The sequence below is a fragment of the Macadamia integrifolia genome, chromosome 14, assembly GCF_013358625.1.
Source record: "Macadamia integrifolia cultivar HAES 741 chromosome 14, SCU_Mint_v3, whole genome shotgun sequence".
Lineage (NCBI taxonomy): Eukaryota > Viridiplantae > Streptophyta > Magnoliopsida > Proteales > Proteaceae > Macadamia > Macadamia integrifolia.
In genome coordinates, this window is record NC_056570.1 from 7,644,242 (window position 1) to 7,667,901 (window position 23,660).

The 23,660-nt window shown below is 45.6% G+C and overlaps 1 pseudogene; it reads left to right on the forward strand.

The window, feature by feature from the left end:
• The first annotated feature begins 19,609 nt into the window (after positions 1–19,609).
• LOC122061749 lies at positions 19,610–21,497 on the forward strand (annotated as a pseudogene).
• Positions 21,498–23,660: the final 2,163 nt, after the last annotated feature.

The window sequence follows — 23,660 nt, forward strand, 5'->3', positions numbered from 1 at the left end:
TAGTGATCCTTCGCCCCCTCCTGAAGCGCAAGAATACGTGACGAGGGAGCAATTCGAAGCCCTCCAGGACAAGTATGACCGGATGGTCAAGGCAATGAAGGAGGTCTCCAAAGCCGTCTCTTAGAAGACTAGCGGAGCACTGCCAGGCCCCCACATCCAGCCTGAGAGGGCTCGAGATGAGGACCGGAGCAGTACAGGATCTATAAGGTCTGGTCATAACCTTCGAAACCAAGCAGTGTGGGAAAGTCCCGCACCCCGAGGTAGGACGCAGCGTGCCGCCAGAAATCCACATGGGGATCCGCGTTGAGGAGACAATGAGAGGCACGAGGACTCAAGGTTAAAGCGGATGATCCTAGAACTAAAAGATGAGATCAAGAAGGTGGCAGAAAATCAGACGGGAACCCGTGAGCCAGACCTCACTAATGACACGGCTCTAGCTGATGAGGTCATGAGAGATCCGCTCCCGATCGGCTTTCGCCTACCCAAGTATGACACTTATGATGGGTCAGGGGACCTCGTCGATCACCTGGAAGGCTTCAAGGTCGCCATGCAGTTCCATCGGGTCTCGGAAAACATTATGTGTCGTGCCCTGCCATTGACATTCAGAGGAGCGGCGAGGCTATGGTACAACCGTCTGCCGACGAAGTCGATCCACAGCTTCAGTGACCTAAGTTACTTCTTTGTGAAGGGATTCTCTAGTAGCCAGCCCCTTCAGAAGACTACGTTGAACTTGAACAACATCAAGCAACAGGAAGGGGAATCGCTGCGGAACTACATGAAGCGGTTCCAACAAGAGAAGGTCACAATCAGAGGCCTAGACCCGAAAGAAGAGCTCACGGCCTTGCTAGGAGGCATCAAGGGTAAGGAGTTGAAAAGGTCCCTAGCGAAGCATACACCTAGGAATCTGACCGATTTGAGAGCTCGGTGCGATAAGTACATCTAGATGGAAGAAACCCTCCAGGCCGATGAAGAAGCCAAAAGGAAGGCGGTAAGAAAGAGGCTCTCAAGACCCGACAACAAACCCTCCGAAGAAGGCAAAAGATGAAAGTCTGAACGCGGTCGGGCACCCAGTCCACCAAAGAAGTTCGAGAAATACGCACCCTGAATCGGAGGCGAATAGAGGTACTAATGCAGATAAAGGATTCTCCGGATGCCAGGGCCATGAAGTGGCTAGGAAAGATGGGGCGACACCCCGAGAGATGCAACATGGACAGATATTGCCACTTCCACAGAGACCATGGCCACGATACCGAAGACTGTTGGCACCTCAAGGGAGAGATAGAAGGGATGATCCGAAGGGGATATCTAGGCCGATTTGTAGACTGCGAAAAGGAAGATGCCTAAGATGGTAATGGCCGAAGGGATAACTGTCGGAGAGATGGCAGAGGTCGCTATGAGAGAAGGGGGCTTACCCGTAGAGGCAATCAGGAACGACGAAGGGACCAGACACCCGAGGAAGCTGAGCGTCGCCCCTGGGATGAGAATAAGAGCCTAACTAGAGTTATAACGACCATCTGTGGAGGCCCAGCCGCTGGAGAGAGTTTAGTCTCTACCAGGAAAGCAAAGGCCTACTCAAGAAGCGTACATATGACGGAATGGCCGAACAAGAAGGTGAGGACAGGGACGGTTATCTCCTTCTCAGATGATGATCTGAAGGGGGGTACATACTCCGCACGACGATGCCCTGGTTGTCACCATGACCATAGCGGATTGCAAAGTGAAGAGGATCTTAGTGGATAACAGCAGTTCAGCTGATATCCTGTTCCTTGAAGCTTTTCGGAAGATGGGCCTAGACAAGGGAAAGTTAAAGAAGGTCGAACACCCGTTGCAGGGATTCTTCGGCGTCCCAGTGAAGGTGGAAGGGTCGATTTAGTACAAGGTCAAACCCAATAAGGGCCCTCTAACCAATGTAATGTTATTTATGCCCTTAGGAGTGGTAGAGAGTACCTACAGAGCATTCTTAAATCTTCCTCATCTATTACTCATGTTAACTCTCCTTCAGTTGAGGACACAAGTGTGCCTCTTGTTCCAGGTTCGTCTGATGAACCTAACGATTTTTCTGAAACTAAAGATGATTTGGTTGAGGAAACCAAAAATGATTCTTCTGAACAGGGACAAATCCCTAACAGTCCTTATGTTCATCCTGTTCCATTTCCTAATCGCTTGGTAAACAAAAAGAAGACTACTTCCATGGATAAAATTTTAGAAGTCTTCAAAAAGGTAGAAGTAAACATCCCTCTTTTGGATGCCATATCCCAGATCCCCGCCTATGCAAAGGTACTAAAAGATTTGTGTACTCACAAACGTATCACTAGTGTGCCCAAAAAGGCGTTCTTGGCAGGTAACATTAGTTCCATAATTACTCAGCCTATAGCAGCCAAGTATAAGGATCCAGGGAGCCCTACCATATCTAGTGTCATAGGCAACACCTATATTGAGCATGCTTTACTTGACCTTAGTGCAAGTGTGAATCTTTTACCTTACCATGTGTATAAGCAATTAGGATTAGGAGAATTGAAAGCCACTGGAACTACTCTTCAATTGGCAGATAGGTCTGTTAAGATTCCTAAAGGGATGGTTGAGGATGTCTAATTAAAGGTGGGGGAATTTATTTTCCCTGTTGATTTCATTGTGTTAGATACTAAGCCCTTCTCAACCAAGGATGAGATCCCAATAATTCTAGGAAGACCATTCTTGGCTACCAGTAATGGATTAATCAATTGCCGGAATGGTTTCCTAAGATTATCTTTTGGTAACCAAACTATTGAGTTTAACATGTTTAGGATTGGCAAGCAACCGCATATGGAAGAAGAGATCAATATGCTTGAGGATTTTTTGGATTTTTCTGATTATTTAGTTACCAATTTTGATATTGATTTTGATTCAGAATTCCAAGAGTGTATGGATGAGTTGGATGATGATAGTGAAAATTTCTTTTCTGAAGTCTTGGGTCTTCACACACTCGTGGAGCCCTTAGGACCCCTTTCCAATTCCATTTCCAAACCTTCCATAGTTGAGCCCCCTAAGCTAGATCTTAAGGAGTTGCCATCTAATTTGAGATATGCTTTCCTAGGGCCTGACCAGACTCTTCCTGTAATAATTTCTTCAAATTTGACTTCTAGCCAGGAAGAGAAGTTACTTAAAGTGTTAAAAGATAATAAGGAAGCCCTAGGTTGGACCATGGCTGATATCAAGGGTGTAAGCCCTTCCATTGTGCAACATCATATACATCTTATGGAGGATTCCAAACCATCAACGAAACCCCAAAGAAGAGCTAACCCAGTGATGATGGAAGCCATTAAGAAAGAGATCCTAAAGTGCTTGGATCATGGAATAATTTATTCTATTTCTGACAGCCAATGGGTAAGCCCAGTTCACGTAGTGCCTAAGAAGTCTAGTGTGACTGTAGTTCCTAATGCCAATAATGAGTTGATCCCTACCCGTGTCCAAACAGGATGGCGTGTGTGCATTGATTACAGGAAGTTAAATGCGGCAACCTGGAAGGACCACTTCCCATTGCCATTCATTGACCAGATGTTAGAGAGGTTAGCTGGACATGAATACTATTGCTTTCTTGATGGATATTCCGGCTATAACCAAATCCCAATTGCTTTAGAAGACCAACATAAGACCACTTTTACATGCCCATATGAAACATTTGCTTACAGGCGTATGCCCTTTGGGCTTTGCAATGCCCCTGCTACGTTCCAACGATGCATGATGAGCATTTTTTCTGACATGGTCGAAAAATTCTTAGAAGTATTTATGGATGACTTTTCAATTCATGGGAATTCCTATTCTGAATGTCTTCATCATCTTTCCCTAGTTTTGAAAGGTGCATATCTAAGAATTTGGTTTTGAATTGGGAGAAATGTCATTTTATGGTTAAATCTGGTATTGTTTTAGGCCATGTAATATCCAAGGAGGGAATTAAGGTAGATAGAGCCAAAGTGGATTTAATTGCTAATTTACCACCTCCTCAATCTGTTAAGGATGTTCGGTCTTTTCTAGGGCATGCAGGCTTCTACAGAAGGTTTATTAAGAACTTTAGTCAGTTAGCCCGACCTCTCACCTCATTACTTGTCAAAGATCAGACTTTTGAGTTTTCCAAAAGAGTGCCTAGAATCCTTCAAGCAACTTAAGAAGGAGTTGACCAATGCACCCATTGTTCAACCACCTGTTTGGACTGAACCTTTTGAACTGATGTGTGATGCTTCGGATTTTTCCGTAGGAGCAGTTTTAGGTCAAAGGATTAATAAGTTGCCCACTATCATTTACTATGCTAGTAGGACCTTAAATGATGCACAACTCAATTATACAACCACTGAAAAAGAATTTTTAGCTGTTGTGTTTGCATTAGAAAAGTTTCGGTTTTACTTAGTTGGTTCACATGTGGTGGTATATACTGATCATTCTGCCCTCAGATACCTAGTTCAGAAGAAGGATGCCAAAGCTCATCTCATTGGGTGGGTTTTACTGTTGCAAGAGTTTGATTTAGAAATTAGGGATAAGAAAGGAATTGAAAACCTAATTGCAGACCATTTATCCCTGCTTCCCAATTCCTTGACTGTTGATTCTCCAGTCAACGAGAACTTTCCAGATGAACAATTATTTGCAATGTCCAGTGAACCATGGTTTGCTGACATTGTCAACTTCTTAGTTTCAGGTGTGACTCCGGATCACTGGTCCACCCAAGATAAGTATAGGTTTCATTCCCAAGTTAAGCACTTTTTCTGGGATGATCCTTATTTGTTTAAGATATGTCCGGATCAGATTATCCAACGATGTGTTCCTGATCATGAACAACATTTCATTCTCTCTTTTTATCATGATCATGCATGTGGTGGACACTTTGGACCTAAGAAGACTGCCGCAAAGGTTCTCCAATACGGATTTTATTGGCCCACTCTTTTTAGAGATGCTTTTGATTTTTGCAAGGCTTGCCCCGCCTGCCAGTCTTTTGGCCGTATCAATAAGAGAAACATGATGCCTCTCAACCCTATTTTGGTAGTTGAGATCTTTGATGTTTGGGGCATCGATTTTATGGGACCATTCCCTAATTCCTTTGGGAATTTGTACATACTTTTGGCCGTTGATTATGTTTCTAAATGGATAGAGGTCATACCTTATAAAACTAATGACCACAAAGTGGTGGTCCAGTTTCTCAAAGAGAACATTTTTTCCCGCTTTAGTGCACCACATGCAATAATTAGTGATAGGGGTACTCATTTTTGTAATCGACCTTTTGAGGATGATCAACTTCTTGGTTGTGGGCATTACATCGGTATCCAATGCCATACTAGGAAGGGTTGGATTGAACCTACTAAAGGCTGTCGTATCCACACCCCATCTCAAGATGAAATTCCCAACCAAGAATGGTGTCGGGGAGTGTCGGGGCGATCAGGAGGCATCCCGGAGGTGTTACGCCACCACCTTATGGGGAAAAGAAAAGGTGAGCGAGGCACTTCCGATAGAGGATCTGCGCGATGATGCCAGTTATCAATGGGGGGAGCCGGCTGAGGACTTGGTGCCAGTTAAAGCCGAAGAGGGGGATGACGCTCAGTAATTTCAGATTAGGGCTACCATGCCAAGGTTGCAACGAGAAAGACTCGTCTCATTCCTATGGAACAACGCTGATGTCTTCGCATGGTCGGCTTCGGATATACCCGGAATAGATCGAGAGGTGATAGAACATCATCTGAATGTTAGACCAATGAAGAAGCCGGTGCAGCAGAAGAAGAGGACTTTTGCTCCCGAAAGGCAGCAGAAAATAGACGAGGAAGTAGAAAAGCTGCTGAAGGCCCAGTTCATCCGCGAGATCCAGTACCCGGAGTGGATATCCAACGTGGTAATGGTCCCGAAGACAAATGGGAAGTGGAGAATCTGCATCGACTTCACCGACCTGAATAAGGCTTGCCTGAAGGACGCATACCCCCTGCCGAAGATAGACCTCCTCATCGATGCCACGGCAGGATACGAGGCACTGAGCTTCATGGATGTATACTCGGGGTACAATCAAATCAAAATATCTGAGGTCGATGTCCCAAAAACATCCTTCATAACCGAGGGTGGGCTATACTGCTATGAGGTCATGCCTTTCGGGCTAAAGAACACAGGGGCCACCTATCAAAGGTTGGTGAATAAAATCTTCAAAGGGATGATCGGCAAAACCATGGAGGTATATGTGGACGATATGCTCGTAAAAAGCCTGAAGGCGGAACAACACATCCAAGACTTGGAAGAGGCGTTCCAGGTGCTGAGACGGTACGACATGAAGCTGAACCCAGCAAAGTGCGCATTCGGAGTAGCCTTGGGAAAGTTCCTCGGCTTCATTGTCTCGGAGAGAGGAATTGAGGCCAACCCGATCAAAATACAAGCCATTCGGGACATGAGGTCACCCCAGAATGTGAAGCAGGTCCAGGAGCTAACGGGTCGAGTCACCGCCCTTGGGCGATTCATGTCTCGGTCTGCAGATAGATGCCTCCCCTTCTTCAAAGCACTAAAAGGGACCAAAAAGTTTGAATGGATGGAGGAGTGTGAAAAGTCCTTTGAACAATTGAAGGAGTACTTGGCCGCACCCCCGCTGCTGACGAAGCCGAACACCGGGGATACCTTACAGCTATACCTTGCTGTATCGGCAGTGGCGGTAAGCACAATATTGATGAAGGAAGAAGGAAGGCAACAACGGCCAATATACTATGTCAGCCGAACCCTTTTAGATGCTGAGACAAGATACAGAAAGACAGAAAAAGTGACATATGCCCTAGTGACAGCGGCAAGAAAGCTGAGGCCATATTTTCAATCACATACGGTATGTGTACTCACAGACCAGCCCCTGAAGAAGATACTGCAGTGGCCGGATATGTCCGGTCGCCTAGTAAACTGGGCCATAGAGTTAGGAGAATTCGACATCTAGTACAAACTGAGAACCGTAATTAAAGCACAGGCCCTCGCAGACTTCATCGCCGATATGACGCTCCCCGACGACCCCCAGGAGTTTGCTGAGGACTGAGAAGAAAAGGCTTGGACGTTATACGTGAATGGTGCATCCAACAGTGCAGGAAGCGACGCAGGAATCATGTTGGTCAGCCTTGAGGGTTTCAAGGTAGAATACGCCCTACGGTTCGGCTTCGACGCATCCAACAATGAAGCAGAATACGAAGCGTTAATAGCTGGAATTAATCTGGCTCGGGCTTTGATGGTAAAGGAGCTGGTAGTGCATAGCGACTCCCAGCTCATGGTACGACAGGTGAAGGTGAATGGAGACTACGAGGCCAAAGAACAAAGGATGGCCAAATACTTGAAGACGGTGCGAGACAGGATAGCGGCCTTCAAGGAATTCGAGGTAAGGCAGGTGTCACGAGAAGAGAATGCTAGTGCAGACGCACTGTCGCAACTGGCCACCTCCAACTTCGCAGATCTTGGACGATCGGTGTATTTCGAAGTGCTATCATAGCCAAGCATCGAAAAACCCCAAGAGGTATTACCTGTATGTGAAAACGGCCAAAGCTGGATGGATGCCATAACTGGATACCTCAAGGAAGGAAAGCTCCCAGAGAATAGGGATGAGGCAAGAAAAATAAGAATGAGGTCGGCGCGCTTCTTTCTGAAGGACGAGACACTATATAAGATAGGGTTCACCTTGCCGTACCTCAAGTGTCTGGATTCCACCGACGGCGAGTATGCACTCTGGGAGGTGCATGAAGGGATATGCGGCCAACACCTAGGAGCCCGGGCCTTGGCACATAAAGTGCTAAGGCAGGGCCTGTACTAGCTAATAATGAGGAAGGATGCAGAATCACTAGTCAGGAAGCGCGTCAAGTGCCAGATGTTCACCCCCGTGCCTAGGCTACACTCTACCGAGCTCTCATCCCTATCGAGCCCAGTACCATTCGCCATGTGGGGAATCGACATCCTAGGCCCATTCCCCCTAGCCACGAGACAGAGGAAGTTTGTCGTGGTGGCAGTCGACTACTTCACGAAGTGGGCAGAAGCCGAAGCCCTAGCGACGATAACCGAAAAGAATGTAAGGGACTTCTTCCAAAGGGCGGTAGTCTATAGATTTGGAATCCCTCGGGTTGTGGTGACGGACAATGGAACTCAGTTCGCCAATCTGACATTCGGCTCGTTCTGTGAAGCCCTCGGCATTGATCACAGGAAAACCTCTGTCGGTTATCCACCGACCAACGGGCAGACAGAGGTAACCAACCGTACACTGCTTCAAGGAATGAAAAAGAGACTAGATGACGCCAAAGGACTATGGGCAGACGAGTTGCACCACATCCTCTGGGCCTACCGCACTACTGAGAGATTAGCCACCGAAGAAACACCCTTCATTTTAACATACGGCACTGAAGTTGTACTTCCAGTGGAGATAGGGGCCATTACCCATCGGATTTAGTACTACAATGAAGATGAAAATGATGGAGGGCTCAGAGAAAATTTAGACCTCTTGGCAGAAATTAGAGACACTTCGCAAGAAAGGATCGTCGCTTACCAACAGAGGGTCGCGAGGCACTACAACACCAAAGTTTGAAAGAACGAGTTCAGGAAGGGTGACCTCGTCCTCAAAAGGGCAGAAGTATCAGACTCGAGACATCAAGGGAAGCTAGATCCAAATTGGGAAGGTCCCTATAGAGTCTCAAGGGTAATACAACCAGGGTCCTATCACATGGAGACTACGGGGGGGGAAGGGTACCCCGACCGTGGAACTCTTAGAACTTAAGAAAGTTCCATCAGTAATTCCATCGTGGAACTCTCAGGACTTGTTTTTTGTAGTTTTTTGCAATTTTTGCTCTTATGCACTTTTAAGTTGTAATTCTTCATTCTAAACTCCGGAAGATTTTATTCATGGATAATACGAAATCTGGTTTACGGCAATTGAGAGGAATTCTCCAATCTGATGACCTTAACTCTACTGAATGGTTACAGCCGAAGGTCTTCACCTCAGTCGGGTGCCCAGACAGGCCGATCTGATCTGGCCGAAGGCCGAGTCAAGCTGACCGAAGGACACCACATCGGTCGGGGTCTCAGGCAGATAGGCTGATCTGATTTGGTGGAAGGCCGAGCCGAACTGGCTGAAGGTCACCACCTTGGTTGGGGTCTCAAGCAGACAGGGCGATCTGATCTGGCCGAAGGCTGAGCCGAGCTGGCCGATGGTGTTCACCACGGTCGGGGGGCTCAGGCAAAGAACAAGCTTTACAGGGCGAGCATCCACTCCTCGGCCGAGGCACGGGCAAGGCCGGCCTGACCTGACTGAGGGTCCCACCTTCGGTCAGGGACCCAACCCCAGAGCCGAAGGAACTTGACCAAAGGCAATCGACTGTCGGGAGTGACGACTGTCGGAGGGTCGACCCTTGGCTAGATCTCGGATCAATGCCAGTCTAACAGACCCTTCGGCTGGAGCTAAGGGGAAGCACTTGGTGAAAACCACTTAATACTTGTTCCAGGTCCCTCAAGTCCAGTCCTCGGACTCAGGAAACCTATCGGTTAAGCCAAGGGGGCAGGACCGAGCCGTGCTCAAGTAGAAAGGCGGACCCTAAGCCTTGCGACGAGGGGTTTCGGCCTCTTTGTGCCTAGCTACGAACTAAAGACCACCTTACTCAAAAGAACACAGAATGCAACAAAAATGAAAGTTGGAGCAAAAAGAGTTCATTCATTCATCGATAAGGCTCGAAGGCTAAGATTACAAGAAGAAGGCCCGAAGGCCAAGATTACAAAAGAAGGCCCGAAGGCCGTAGTTACATACGAAGGCCCGAAGGCTGATACCAAAAACAAAAAAAAGGGTTGTATGAGCTGACCCGGGGCAACTTCAAGGGGCGTCCGTCGGGTTCAAGGCCTCTTCTTCGGCGTGGAGGGTCTCCTAATCCGAGCCTTCGTGGCCTGGAGTCGGAGGGACCTCTCAGTGCAGTTGAACCTCACCCTCCTCGTTGCAGCCTCCACCATTGGCATCGGCAACCTCGGTGGCTGATGGGGCTGCCTCAACGTCATCCTCCTCGAAGATGAGCCCGCTGTCCTCAAAGGAGACCCCTGGGTAACGCTCGAGGACCCAGTCTCAAACCTCGGTAGCGCCCATCGTGAACCCCGGGGCGATGGCACGTTTAATCTCCTCCCAAAAGTCCTCGGAGGATCGATACTCCTCGACCCCTCGGGCCTCGACTTCCTGAACTCGTTCCTTCAACTGCAGCTTCAGCTCCGCGAGCTTCCGATCGCATTCCCGGTGCGCGAAGATGAGGTCCTTCTCCAGATGCTCCACCTTCTCGAGGAGGATCGAGCGCTCATTCTCCAAGGCGGCCTTCTCTCGTTCGACTACCTCGAGGTCTCGGCACATAGCTTCAGCCCGAGCCACCAGTTGACCCATTTGATTTTGTGCCTACATGAAACACCGAAGGTCAGAATGCTAGGACAAAAAAAAAAGGAAGGATTAGAGGACCGAAGCTTACCCTGGCCATGAAGATGCAAGCATTCGTGATCATAGCTATCGTCCCTTGCCTCTAAGCCTCGACAGCGTCTCGGGGAAGATGCAAGCGTTCGTGATCACCGACTCAGGAGCAACTCGCCCGACAGCCAGCGTGTCGTCCTCCTTTACCGACCACTGAGGGACAAACCCCACTTCGGCCCTCATGGTCGCCACCCTCGGGCCTCTGGAGGCCGCGGTGGGGGAAGGGTCTTGCGAAGGCCTGTTGTGTCCTGGAGCAGCGAGGGCCTAGACTACCTCGGTGCTCGGCCCCTCAACTTTGGACCCCTTCTTCGGGGTCTCGAAGGATGGCCCCTTCTTCTCTTTCCACTTCGGCCTCGGCTGCTATTGGGCGTCCCGCGCCTTGGCCTCCTTGATTTGTGCTTGCCTTGTCGCTGCGGTAGCCCTAGCCTCGGCCCTGGAGACTTGCACTGTAAAAAGAAACAATGGGAGTCAGTACGAAGAACCGACACCCAAAGGAAACAAACTGAGGCTAGCCTAACTCACCCGGGCTAAGCCCGAATCTGAACAGTATGGCGTCGGACTTAAGGCAGTCGGCCTCGATCGGAGGGTAGGTTTTTTACCGCCTCGCCATCGCCAATGACTCCGCATCTACCCTGAATAGGGCAGGGGCGGAGTTCACCTCCTTAAGGTCAGGGATATCCCAAATGGTGCCGAAGGGCACCCCCTCGGATGACTTCACGAAGAAAAACTTCTCCTTCCACCCTGGATTGACGTCGGGTAACCCTTTAGAAGCCGAAGGTCCTTCTGGGGGAAAAAGTAGTACCAAATCGAAAGCCCCTTGCAAGCCTAAAGGAGGAAGCAGTTAACGAAGAGGGGAAGGGAGAGAGGCCTCTGGTGCCTTATGAAGAAGACGACGAAGCTTAGCACCTGTCACCACCCGTTCGGTGTCAGTTGGGTCGGACATACCCCATAGTGCCGAAACACTCGGGTGAAGAAGGGATGGAGGGGCAGCCGAAGGCCGGCCTTGAACGCTTCTTTATACAAGCACAACTCCTCAGAGTTTCGATAGCTGGCTCAATCAGATGGTCTAGGCAGCCAGAGCTCGAAAGCGTCCGAGACACCGAAGGAGGCCCTTAGCTCATCTAGTTCTGGCTCGTCCATTGTGGATACGATGTTGAGAGCCTCCACTTTTAAGGGTTCCTGGGTCTGAGCTCGGGAATCAAGCACCCTCTCCCTAAATCCAGCACCGTTGGAGCCACCCTCGGATCCAGAAGGCTAGGCCGCGAACGATGAGTCGGGGGAAGAGGGGGAGTCAGTGGAATCCGAGGACATCCCTCGGACCTCCCCTGGACTCCGATGCCTACGGTTTGACTTCGTCGTCTCGGAGGACGATGGACTGTAGCCCGACGAACAAGACATTAACTTACTTTTGGGTGTCGCTAAACTAAGGGAAACTGAGACGAGGACGAGCTCTTCGAAAGGAATACCGAGACCGAAGGAAAAAGAAAAGTGCCCCACAAATGGCCCCCCACACTATATAGATGGGGAGAAAGACAGTACGACTACCCGAGCATTAATGGCACTGCCACGTCAGAGTACGAACCCTCGAGGTTTGCCCCCGAACGGCCCTGACCGAAGGTCCCTCTCTCGGATGGGAGTTCGGCCAAAGCCGAATGGACCTGACCGAAGGTCCTTTCTCGGTTGGGAGTTCTCCAAAGTCGAACGGACCTGACCGAGGGTCCTCACCTCAGATTGGGAGTTCGGCCAAAGCCGAATGGACCTGATTGAGGGTCCTCACCTCTGATTGGGAGTTCGGCCAAAGCCGAATAGACCTGACCAAGGGTCCCCCTCTCGGTTGAGAGTTCAGCCAAAGCCCAACGGACCTGACCGAAGGTCCCTCTCTTGGATGGGAGTTCGGCTAAAGCCGAACGGACCTGACCAAAGGACCCTCTCTCGGTTGGGAGTTCGACCAAAGTCGAACGGACCTGACCGAGGGTCCTCACCTCGGATTGGGAGTTCGGCCAAAGCCGAACCGACCTGACCGAGGGTCCTCACCTCGGATTGGGAGTTCGGCCAAATCCGAACGGACCTGACTGAGGGTGTCCCTCTCGTTGGGAGTTCGGACAAAGCCGAACGGACCTGACCAAAGGTGCCTCTCTCGGATGGGAGTTCGGCCAAAGCCGAACGGACCTGACCGAGGGTCCCCTCTCGGTTGGGAGTACGGCCAAAGCTGAACGGACCTGACCGAGGGTCCTCACCTCGGATTGGGAGTTTGGCCAAAGCTGAACGGACCTGACCGAAGGACCCTCTCTCGGTTGGGAGTTCGACCAAAGTCGAACGGACCTGACCGAGGGTCCTCACCTCGGATTGGGAGTTCGGCCAAAGCCGAACCGACCTGACCGAGGGTCCTCACCTCGGATTGGGAGTTCGGCCAAATCCGAACGGACCTGACTGAGGGTGTCCCTCTCGTTGGGAGTTCGGACAAAGCCGAACGGACCTGACCGAAGGTCCCTCTCTTAGATGGGAGTTCGACCAAAGCCGAACGGACCTGACCAAAGGTCCCTCTCTCGGATGGGAGTTCGGCCAAAGCCGAACGGACCTGACCGAGGGTCCCCTCTCGGTTGGGAGTACGGCCAAAGCTGAACGGACCTGACCGAGGGTCCTCACCTCGGATGGGAGTTCGGCCAAAGCCGAACGGACCTGACCGAAGGACCCTCTCTCGGTTGGGAGTTCGACCAAAGTCGAACGGACCTGACCGAGGGTCCTCACCTCGGATTGGGAGTTCGGCCAAAGCCGAACGGACCTGACCGAGGGTCCTCACCTCGGATTGGGAGTTCAGCCAAATCCGAACGGACTTGACCGAAGGTCCCTCTCTCGGATGGGAGTTCGGCCAAATCCAAATGGACCTGACCGAGGGTCCCCCTCTCGGTTGGGAGTTCGGCCAAAGCCGAACGGACCTGACCGAGGGTCCTCACCTCGGATTGGGAGTTCAACCAAAGTCGAACGGACCTGACCGAGGGTCCTCACCTCTGCTGGGGGCTTAGAGCAAGGCCAAAGCCGAATGGACCTAACCGAAGGTCCCCCTCACCTCGGCTGGGGGCTGAGCAAATCCGATCCTAACGGACCCGGCCGAAGGTCCCCACCTCGGTCGGTTGCCTGGGTATGGCTGAAGGCGCAAAAAAAAAAAAAAACTTGGTTACTCCCACAGGAAGAGACTCCTAGCGGGAGTAAGGGGGCTCCTGATACAGCCAAATCAATTGCTCAGTAGGGTGAGGACACGCGTCGCCCACCGGGACATGTGTCGCCCACCAGATAGGGAGTACAAAGACTCTATCATGCTCTATCACATCGTTTGCATGAAGGGAATATTCTCCACAAGAAGGACGGACGTATTGGAGCGGGACTCTGAAAGAGAGGTAGGTGGACTCGAGAAGGACAAGGGAAAGGCAAGAGAAAACCCTAGACGCTATGAACCATATAAGATGGCCCGAGAAGAAGGAAGTAGGTAAGCATCAATACCCACACCATTACTCCCATATTGAAAATTGTGCGGCCGACCCTAACTTGAGCGTCGGAGGACTAACCCCAGACAAAGCTCCGGGCCTCCCTTGTCTGTGCTTGTGCAGGATCAACTCACGGGGTTTTTCGCAGCAACAAGGATCAAGTTTTCTTGCACCCATTGTGAATCTGAATCTATTTATCATGGACAATCAAGACCGTGAGCAATAGGAAAGGAGACACGGTTTCTGTACCCTTAGGATCTCATCACGTATCCAAAGGAAACTTTATCCTCGACTTCAATATAAGAATCTTACCAAAAGAAAAAAAAATGACTTCAATATTAGAATCATGAAAGTTAATTTCAAATGTACGTACACAACACTCTCCGTCAAAGCACGTGTTTGAACTTTCTTATTATCAAAATCATGATGAGATAGCCATCGGCAGATGTTTTTAGTTGTTAATGTCGAAAACAGAATTGAGGTCTAGATAACGCATCATGCACAAGTTCTTCCCTAATATGAGCTGGGAAGGCGAATGAAGTGGTTGTCTGCCCTAAAAACTCCCTTTGAAAATTCTAAATTATGTGGTATCCTCTTTGAGGAGGTTAAGATGATCGTTTTAGTATTGATGCTCTCAAAGCACCTGGTTAAGATGTTATTCCAGCTTCTTTTTTCTTTTTCTTTTTTCAAAAGTATTGGGATACTCTTATTTCATTTTTTCTTTTCTTCTTTTTTTTATTTTATTTTATTTTAATCTCCACCCTCCTTTTGGAGCTATCACACTCTTCTCTCCCTTATTCCTAAGAAGGTTAGTATTGAGCTTGTAAAGAATTTCTGTACCATCGTTTTATACTGTTTCCTCCAAACTAATCACTAAGCTAATTGCTTTTAGACTTCGACCCCTTCTTGATAGATTTACCTCCACTTTCCAAGGTATGCTTGTCCAAGGTTGGAAAATTATTGATGGTATCTCTATTCTTCATGAGATTTTTGACTTTCTTAAGAAACATAAAGATGGGAGCGGTTGGATGGCCCACAATCTTGATATGTTTAAGGAATTTGATGGCTGAATTATTTACATTTGATGTGTATCAGTCAAACTGAATTTAATTTCATTAATTAATTATGTGCCTGCTGTGATTATTTTGATAATGTGCGATAGTCCACCTTTTACCATTATTGTTCAGAATTATGCACATCACTGGACACTTTGTTCTAGGGTTGCCACATTATATATTTCTCCAATAGAGATTGATACAGAAATATAAATATGGACGTAGCCAACCCTATTAAGTTGGGATAAGACTGAATTTGTTGTTGTTATTTGTTGCTTTCCCATACTTGAGAGACACTTACAATTGCATGTATATCTTGTGCAATTGTGGTGATCGAATGATTGATGTCTACCTATAAAATAGACTATACACTGGATGCACGTTGTATGGAATATACTTGTGAACAAGTGTGACACTCAATAGAGTTTTAGCACCCTGAAAGGGTGACATCCAAGTATATGAGTTGTCCGACAATGATTGATTGGAATCTGGAGGCATCACTAATATTATATTTAATATTATTATGTGAAAAGAATTCCAAATAATACGATCGATCATTGGTCCTATCACTCCCGGTTTAATTAAGGGTAATTTACAGCGCCACCCCCTGGAGAATGCCAGTATTATAGGAACACCCCCTCACTTTCACCAAATTAGACTCAGACCCCCTACCGTCAGTCACTGTTATGGAATATACCTTATATGCTGATGTCATCTATTATATTTTTCTTTTAATACCAAAATACCCTTTCTAAATGTTAACTACCTAAAATACCCATTTACGGTATTATACCCTGTTCCCCAAATTGAGACCTAACCCATTCCCAATCTCCGTGAAGAGCAGCGGCGATCGATCTTCGTGAAGAGCAGCGGCGATCGATCTCCATGAAGAGCAGCGACGATCGATCTCCGTGAAGAGCAGCGGCGATCGATCTCCGTGAAGAGCAACGGAGATCGATCTCCGTGAAGAGCAGCAGCGATCGATCTCCGTGAAGAGCAGCGGCGATCGATCTCCATGAAGAGCAGCGGAAGCGGTGATAGATGGCGACATGGAAGGAATCACGGCGGAGCTTCTAAAGACATGGGGTTATGGCAAGATCGATACTTGCAATCTCCAAATTGATTTCATCACAACCCTTCCGGCAAAGGCGACGACGGCGGATTTCATCACAACCCTTCCGGCGTTCCTCAAGGCTTTTCAGATTAGCGGCTACGAACCCCCTTCCGGCGACTACGGTGGTAGCAACAACAGAGATTCCTTCACCTCGGCTCTGATTCCGATCATCTCCAAGGATATTGTTGTGATAAAAGCTTCAGATCAAATGGGGAATGGGAAGATCGGTGGTATAGAGAATAAGGAGAGAGAAGACAAAGATTTCATTCATGCGGATGCAAGTACGGCAATTGAAGAACAGCGGCAGCGACGACGAACGAAGCCGTGGAGGGACTTGCGGCGACTCGCGGAGCAGGCTTCTTCATCCTTTCATTTTTCGATGTGGTTTTGGCTGCACTTTTTGCATAGATCTCTTTTCTTCCATTTTTGATTTGATGAAGAAGACCTTCTCTTTTCCCTGTTGGTTTTCAGGATTTGGAAGCTTTGGCATGAATCTTGTCTCTTTGTCTTGGTTTTCCCCTCTTTATATGATCTTGTATGTATTGATCATAGTTCTTAATTGGGATGGATTGATTGTTCGGTTTTCAGGATTTACAAGCTTTGGTAAGAATTTCGTCTCTCTGTCTTTGTTTTCCCTAATTTGGCTGCACTTTTTGCATAGATTTCTTTTCTTCTTATGCCTTCGATAGCTATTATCAGAATGAAGGGAAAGCTCAAGACTCCTGCAATTTCAAGGGCATCGCCATGGAGAGAGAGTGATACAGAGATAATGAAACGGTATGCGTGTGAAGAGAGGGGTATTTTTGGGATAATAAGATAAGGGTGTTTTACTTATAAGGGTTAAAATGTCATTTCATAGCATCACTTAACAGAGACTGACGGTAGGGGGTCTGAGTTTAATTTGGTGAAAGAGAGGGGGTGTCCCTTTAATAATGGCATTCTCCAAGGGGTGGCGCTGTAAATTACCCTTTAATTAATAATGCAATTGCTTTTTGATATATTAATTTTACTCCAAACTTGTGAGCATGCATTGCGTATGTTAGTAGTGCAAGGGTAAAGTGTAATGAAAATATCCACCTCAGGGGGTTTTTAGGTTACAGCATTGGTAGTGCCGTCATTCTGATTGATTAAAGACAACTTAATATTCACCTTTGAGATCACACTATGTGGTTCAATCACACCAGTCTGTTTGGAATATTCAAGTTAGGTTTTCTATAAAAGAGAATCCTTAACCCAAGATTAGTTGCATACGATATTTTGTTTTTAGATTAAACTTCAAAATAAGAAAAAGGGAGTCTTTTACTTCCTCAAGCACAGAGGACAAAATAGATTTAGAACTTGAAGGTAATCATTAGACGATGATCAAGTACATGTGTTGTAATCCTTTGAAGGAGAGTGTTCGAGATAACCCTAATCCCATTATTTTGTTCTATGTACATGTGTTCATCGAATTCCAAGGGCCGGAAAATATTTTGTACATGTTCTAGTGTCGAATGCGCTTCCGCTGTCATTTTTAATGATAGGGATGAGTGGAGTTACTTGAGAACCCTCTTTGAATAACTTGGATTTAATCATTATTGGTATGATATGATTACTTACCTTGTATTAAATGGTGAAACAAAGTAAATGAATTATATTTCAATTTAATAGTAATTAATAATTTATGATAAATATTAAATACATTTTTTTTTTTTAAGATATATCATTATTGACATCCTTAAAAGGAATCAAATAATTTGTTAGCTCTTTTTCTTTTTTTTAATAATATTTTTTAAAGAGGGTAAATCCTTCATTTTACATCTATACTTGAAAATGTGCAAAACAATGATAACTTTAATCAAATAATGGGAGATAGTTCTCTGCCTAGCAGTGTGGCTCTTGCACCAACACAAGAGCGATCTCAATGTGCAGGAGCATCAACAAGAGCAAGATTTTTTGCATTTACGAGGGTGGGGTGGTTATTTCACCTCCCTTTATGTCTGGGCACGGGTGCCATATTGCCAGGCTGGGTACTATTTACGTCTGATAATGATATAATTATGGGAAAAATAAGCCTGAAATGCAACGTGGCCCCTACACCAGAACACATGGGAAAATGATCCCCTCACCCCATGGAAGGCGAAAATTCCAAAGTTGTTGATGCTTCCATGCACACTCCTATTGGTTCGTGCACTGGCACAGGAGCCATGCTGCCTGTTACGAAACCTCTAATTAAATCACTTTCAAAATATTTTTGAAATTTTTTTTCTACCTTGACTTAAGGAACTTTTAGAAAGACTACGAGAGGCTAAAAGAAGGTGTCGGCTACTAAACACATCCATAGAGATGTTATTTAAATAGTCATTTTCTTATTATTATTATTATTATTATTATTATTATTATTATTATTATTATTATTATTATTATTAGTAATAGTAGTCTTTTTTATATTATTATTATTATTAGGGAAAAGGTTGGGCATGCTTCTGGGGTGCCCAACCTGTATCACTCTATCACTCTCCCTTCTGGAAATGATCCCTATGCCCCTTGCATTCCAACTCCCATTGGTTAAGCAGTTAGCTCCAAGAAAGCTAGTGGTGTATCCAACCTTTTCCTTTTTATTATTAAGGTGAATGAAACCTCCTTGATCGCCAGCCCTTGATGCCCATGTGTGTTCTCTCATCAACCGTCACACTAGCAGGGGTTGCATGGCCAGGGGAACGTTCTTTTCCCTTTATTATTATAATGAATATGGTATGAAGTTGCCAAACCCTGGAGAAAGTTTAACTCCTCAAGGACGAGACTAGAGAATCAACAACGGCCTCTACTCCACATGCCTCACTGTAATAATGTAATTTTCTTCTTTCTTGACCGCCACCGTACCAAAGACATGCCTTTCATTTCTTGACCGATTGTGAGAGACTAAGGGCCCGTTTGATAACGTTTCTTCCGTTTCTATTTCAAGAAACGGCAGAAACAAAAAATTATGTTTCTAGAAACAGAAACGGAATTGAAGGTGTTTGATAAGTCATGTTTTTAGAGGTTTATAATAACCAGTGAAAAAATGGCCACAAGTCGTTTCCAGAAATGGCGAAACAAGTTGAACTTATTTCGCCTGGGTCGTTTCTTGAACCATAAATAAGTAGAAATTTCTATTTCTATTTCTGAAAATAACTGAAACGAAACAGTTTTATCAAACACTTTTTGCTCTGTTTCTGCTGTTTCTGAAAACAGAAACGCGTTTCTTGAAACGTTATCAAACGGGCCCTAAGTCTTCTTCTTTTGTTTTCACAAACCATAAAGTTTTTGGTAGTTGGTTATGGCTGTATAGACTGTTGCACTACTATTCCATGACTCTATCATTTGGGCTGGCCGGGCAAGTTTAAATAGCTTTGCAGAGCATTCCATATTGCCATGTACTGATCCCTCTGGAATATATATACCAAGACTCAAGGCCCTTAACTATCTCCATCTACTAATCCCTCCCAAATTTTCTTCCATTCGCAACACCCTCTTAGCCCTTTACCATAATTTCATTATGGTTCCAGCCATCTCCAACCCGTGGGAACTCATGGAGTTTATCGTCGAAAAAGGAAACGGAGTTAAGGGTCTTGCAGAGACTGGCCTAACTAGTGTCCCTAAACAGTACATCCACCCCATGGAGGAGAGGATGGACGTGCACCACGTCACAATTGAGAACTCTATACCCGTGATTGACATGGCCAGATGGGATGACCCTAACCTGGATGACTTGAAATGTGATGCTGCAGAGAAGTGGGGGTTTTTCCAGGTTGTTAATCATAGGGTGCCTCTTGAGGTTTTGAAGAATGTGAAGGATGCAACTCATATATTCTTTGGATTGCCGGCTGGTGAGAAGTTGAAGTACACCAAGGAGAACTCTCCAACTAACAACGTTCGTGATGGGACGAGCTTCATCCCTCAAGCAGAAGAGCTCTGGAGTGGAAAGACTATCTCAGCCTCTTCTTCGTATCAGATGATGAGGTTTTTGCCTACTGGCCCAAAGAGTGCAAGTAAGCATTATTTTGGGTAAACAAAGCTTTACCTATGAGAACGTGTGGAATATATGGAGTGCGAGAAGGTCCTATACATCATGGACGGGCCCTCTTTGCATGGGAGTTAGCCAAACTGTTTCCCCTGGATGATAGGAATCACTGCAATTGGCAGGTTGGTTTGCTCGCTATTGAGGATAGAGATGAGGATTTCATTACCAGATTCAATATAAGATAACAAAACTTGGCTGCTGCTAGGGTTGCAACTACTTGGCTGCCACCCCTGTAGCAGCTAGGGGCATGGAATCTCAGCATACTTTTTCCACCCTAGAAAGGTATTTTCAAACCTACCTTTGAGACTCTATTTCCTTGGCTGCTACCAGGGGTTGCAGCTGCTAGACTGCAACCATTGCGCAATAGCCAATTTTTTTTTTCATAATCAGATGGTCCCAAGTGAGCGGACTTGGCTGCTACCAGAGGTTGCAGCTACTTGGCTGCAACCCAAGCAGCAGCCAAATTTTTTCCGTCCCAACTATCTTCAATTGCTTGTAGAATGCATGAATGAGTCGCCATTGCTTAGCCCATTATCACTGATGAGAACATAAATGGTTCTAAGGTAGCATGGAATACACTCCCTTTATGGTCACGAAAACTAAACCCAAGACCTCCATTTTTGTATGACCCTATGATAATATATTCTGAAATCTTATTGTTTGATTTGTATTGTGACATATTAGGGACCATGTGATCGAGTTTATGGAGAAATCTAAACCTCTTGTGAAGCAACTTTTGAAAGTTCTAATGAAAGGACTTAGTGTGAAGGATAAAAATCGTCTATAATTCTAATCTTGTACAATTCTGTACAATACCCCCTTGAAAGGGTGACACGGATAAGGAATTGCAGACGATTTTTATCCTAGTGTGAAGGATATTGACCAAAACAAAGAGTCACTGTTAATGGGTTCAAAGAGGATTAACCTGAACTACTATCCGATTTGTCCGAACCCAGAGCTCACTGTGGAGGTGGGCCGCCACTCCGATGTATCAACACTCACAATCCTCCTTCAAGATGATGTAGGTGGCCTATACGTGAGAGAGATTAATTGTGATAGCTGGATCTATGTCCCACCTATCGATGGATCTATTGTCATTAATGTTGGTAATGCACTGCAAATTTTAAGCAATGGTCGTTACAAGAGTGTGGAGCATCATGTGATTGCTAATGGAAGTAGGAACAGAGTCTCAGTTCTAATCTTTGTCAACCCAAGACCCAAAGACATGATAGGTCCCTTAACGGAAGTGCTAGAGAATGGAAAGAAACCATTATATAAGCAAGTTCTGTACTCTGATTATACTAAGCATTTCTTCAGGAAGGCCCATTATGGGAAGAAGACCATAGACTTTGCTGTAGTATGATAAATCAGTATTTTATTAAAGTCTCAGAATAAACTTGGTAGGAGAAACCTAATATATCAGGCTTGATTTTGAGACTTCCATCAGATGAATAATTGTTAATGGTTCTACCAAGATATTTAAATTCCTTGCATGATGGTTGTTAGCCGTTTTATATGCTTGTATTCTTCATTTCTACATTAAAAGTAACCCGAGATTTTTTAGGTAATTTTCCTACTTTTTTTTTGGTAGAATAGGTAATTTTCCTTTTGGTAATTAAATAATTGAGATGGAAATATGATTTGGTTTTCATTGAATTTTTTTTTTCTTTGGGCTAAAAGATCATTTTATTACCAAAATACTAAAACCGAATACAAGAACCAAAGAAGGGCTAAGCCTTGAACAAGATAAATAAAACCCCAAATAAGCTCGTGGGAAGAACAGCCCCACCTTCGGCATTGCCATTGGTAGGGAGCTCAGACCCGATATGGCATTTCATCTATAGCTAACTCCTCTATAATATTTGACTGGTTAATTGACTTCCACTATATGGAAACTCTGTTGAACCATGCCCAACAATAGTATGCGCCTAACTTGTGACACAAGGGGGAAAGTCCACAAGACCAAAAAGTCTTTGTTTGGACCAAAATTCCACATGGTTGGGTAACGTTTCCGCACGTGGGAGTATGCTGGCCTAGATAAGTTAAATGAAAATATGCCCTTGATATATTCACTGAAGGGCAAAGTTTTCTTTCACCTCGTGGTGAGGTCCACCACATGATCCTAGGGTCTAAGCACCCTCCTTCCCCTTCCCAAGTCTTTGATCCGCACGGTGAATGGATTTCCATTCACTATGGATGTAGGAAAACTCGGTCCTTCATTAGAATAGAATGACAAGTTTTGAAGCATTTTGCATAAAATATACATATAATTCAAGCTCTGGCGGGCTGAGCAGCTGTATTAAGCTTGATATCTCAGCCCTAGCCCAGGTTAGCCAGACCTGGAGGTGTGATTTCACAATCTAGGGTGGACTAGAAATCCCAACCCATCAGGAAATAATGTGCAGTCCTCAAGTCAGCTCGAGCTTTTGGGCCCAAGTTGGACCCTTAGGTAAATTAATCGAATTATACTTTCAATACTTTCAACATATGATAAATCCAGACAATAACTGTCTATTCAACATTGAAATTGCCATATCAATACTTGCCACTAAAAAAAATTGCTATATCATTTTTTCACACGGAAAAAATATGTGGCCACCCACATACCCCTTCCCCATTGGTTGTTGAAAGAAAACTTTTTGAAAGAAGAATTATTAAACTTTCAAATTCAGATTTTTGTGAAAGACATAAAATTTGTTGCTAGAAGTTAATGTTTGCCTCTTTTCTTCGGGTCAGATTGGTTGCAAATGGTTCTTTAAAACGTCACATTAAGTCCTCATCTATCATGTTCGGGTTGCACAAATTGTGAGAGTTTATCTGTAATTCGGAGAGATGGATAATGGGAGATGAGGCATCTATGAAATTTTGGTATGTTCGGTGGTTAGGCAATCAATGTCTATATGATAAACTTGCATAACCATATATTACCTAGCATTGGTTTTATATTTTATTGAAGATGGTAATGGGTTTACCGAGGGTGTTTTCCCCTATGTTGCAAATTATATGTGCTCGTATCACTTCCATTTTGCTCCCTACAGTTGTAGTGTAGGATAGGAGGGTATGGACCTTGACAAAGTCAGAAAGATTTACTTTGTCTTCATCTTGGGATAACTTGAGAGAGAGAAGCTTGATAAAGAGTTGGCATCATTTGATGTGGATGAAAGGGCTCATTCGTCATTTTTCAATTTTTGGATGGAGGCTAATGTATGAAGGTCTTCTTACGGATGACAAAATCAATAATCGAGCAATCTCATTGGCTTTGAGATGTATTTTATGTTATAAGAATGTGGAATTGTTAAGGCATGTTTTTTTGGAATGTGAGTATGTAGAGTGGTCAGTGTTTCTTGGTCTTAAGTACTTGACCATATTTTTAAAAACGGATTAGTAACGGTCAAGACCCATCCCAATATTGGTCTTGCCATCGGTTCTGATACTAAATAAGTATTTGATCGGTATTGTAATAGAGTGGGCATCGACATCAAAATATAGGGAGAAAGAACCCTTCCATGTCATGACCCAAACCTAG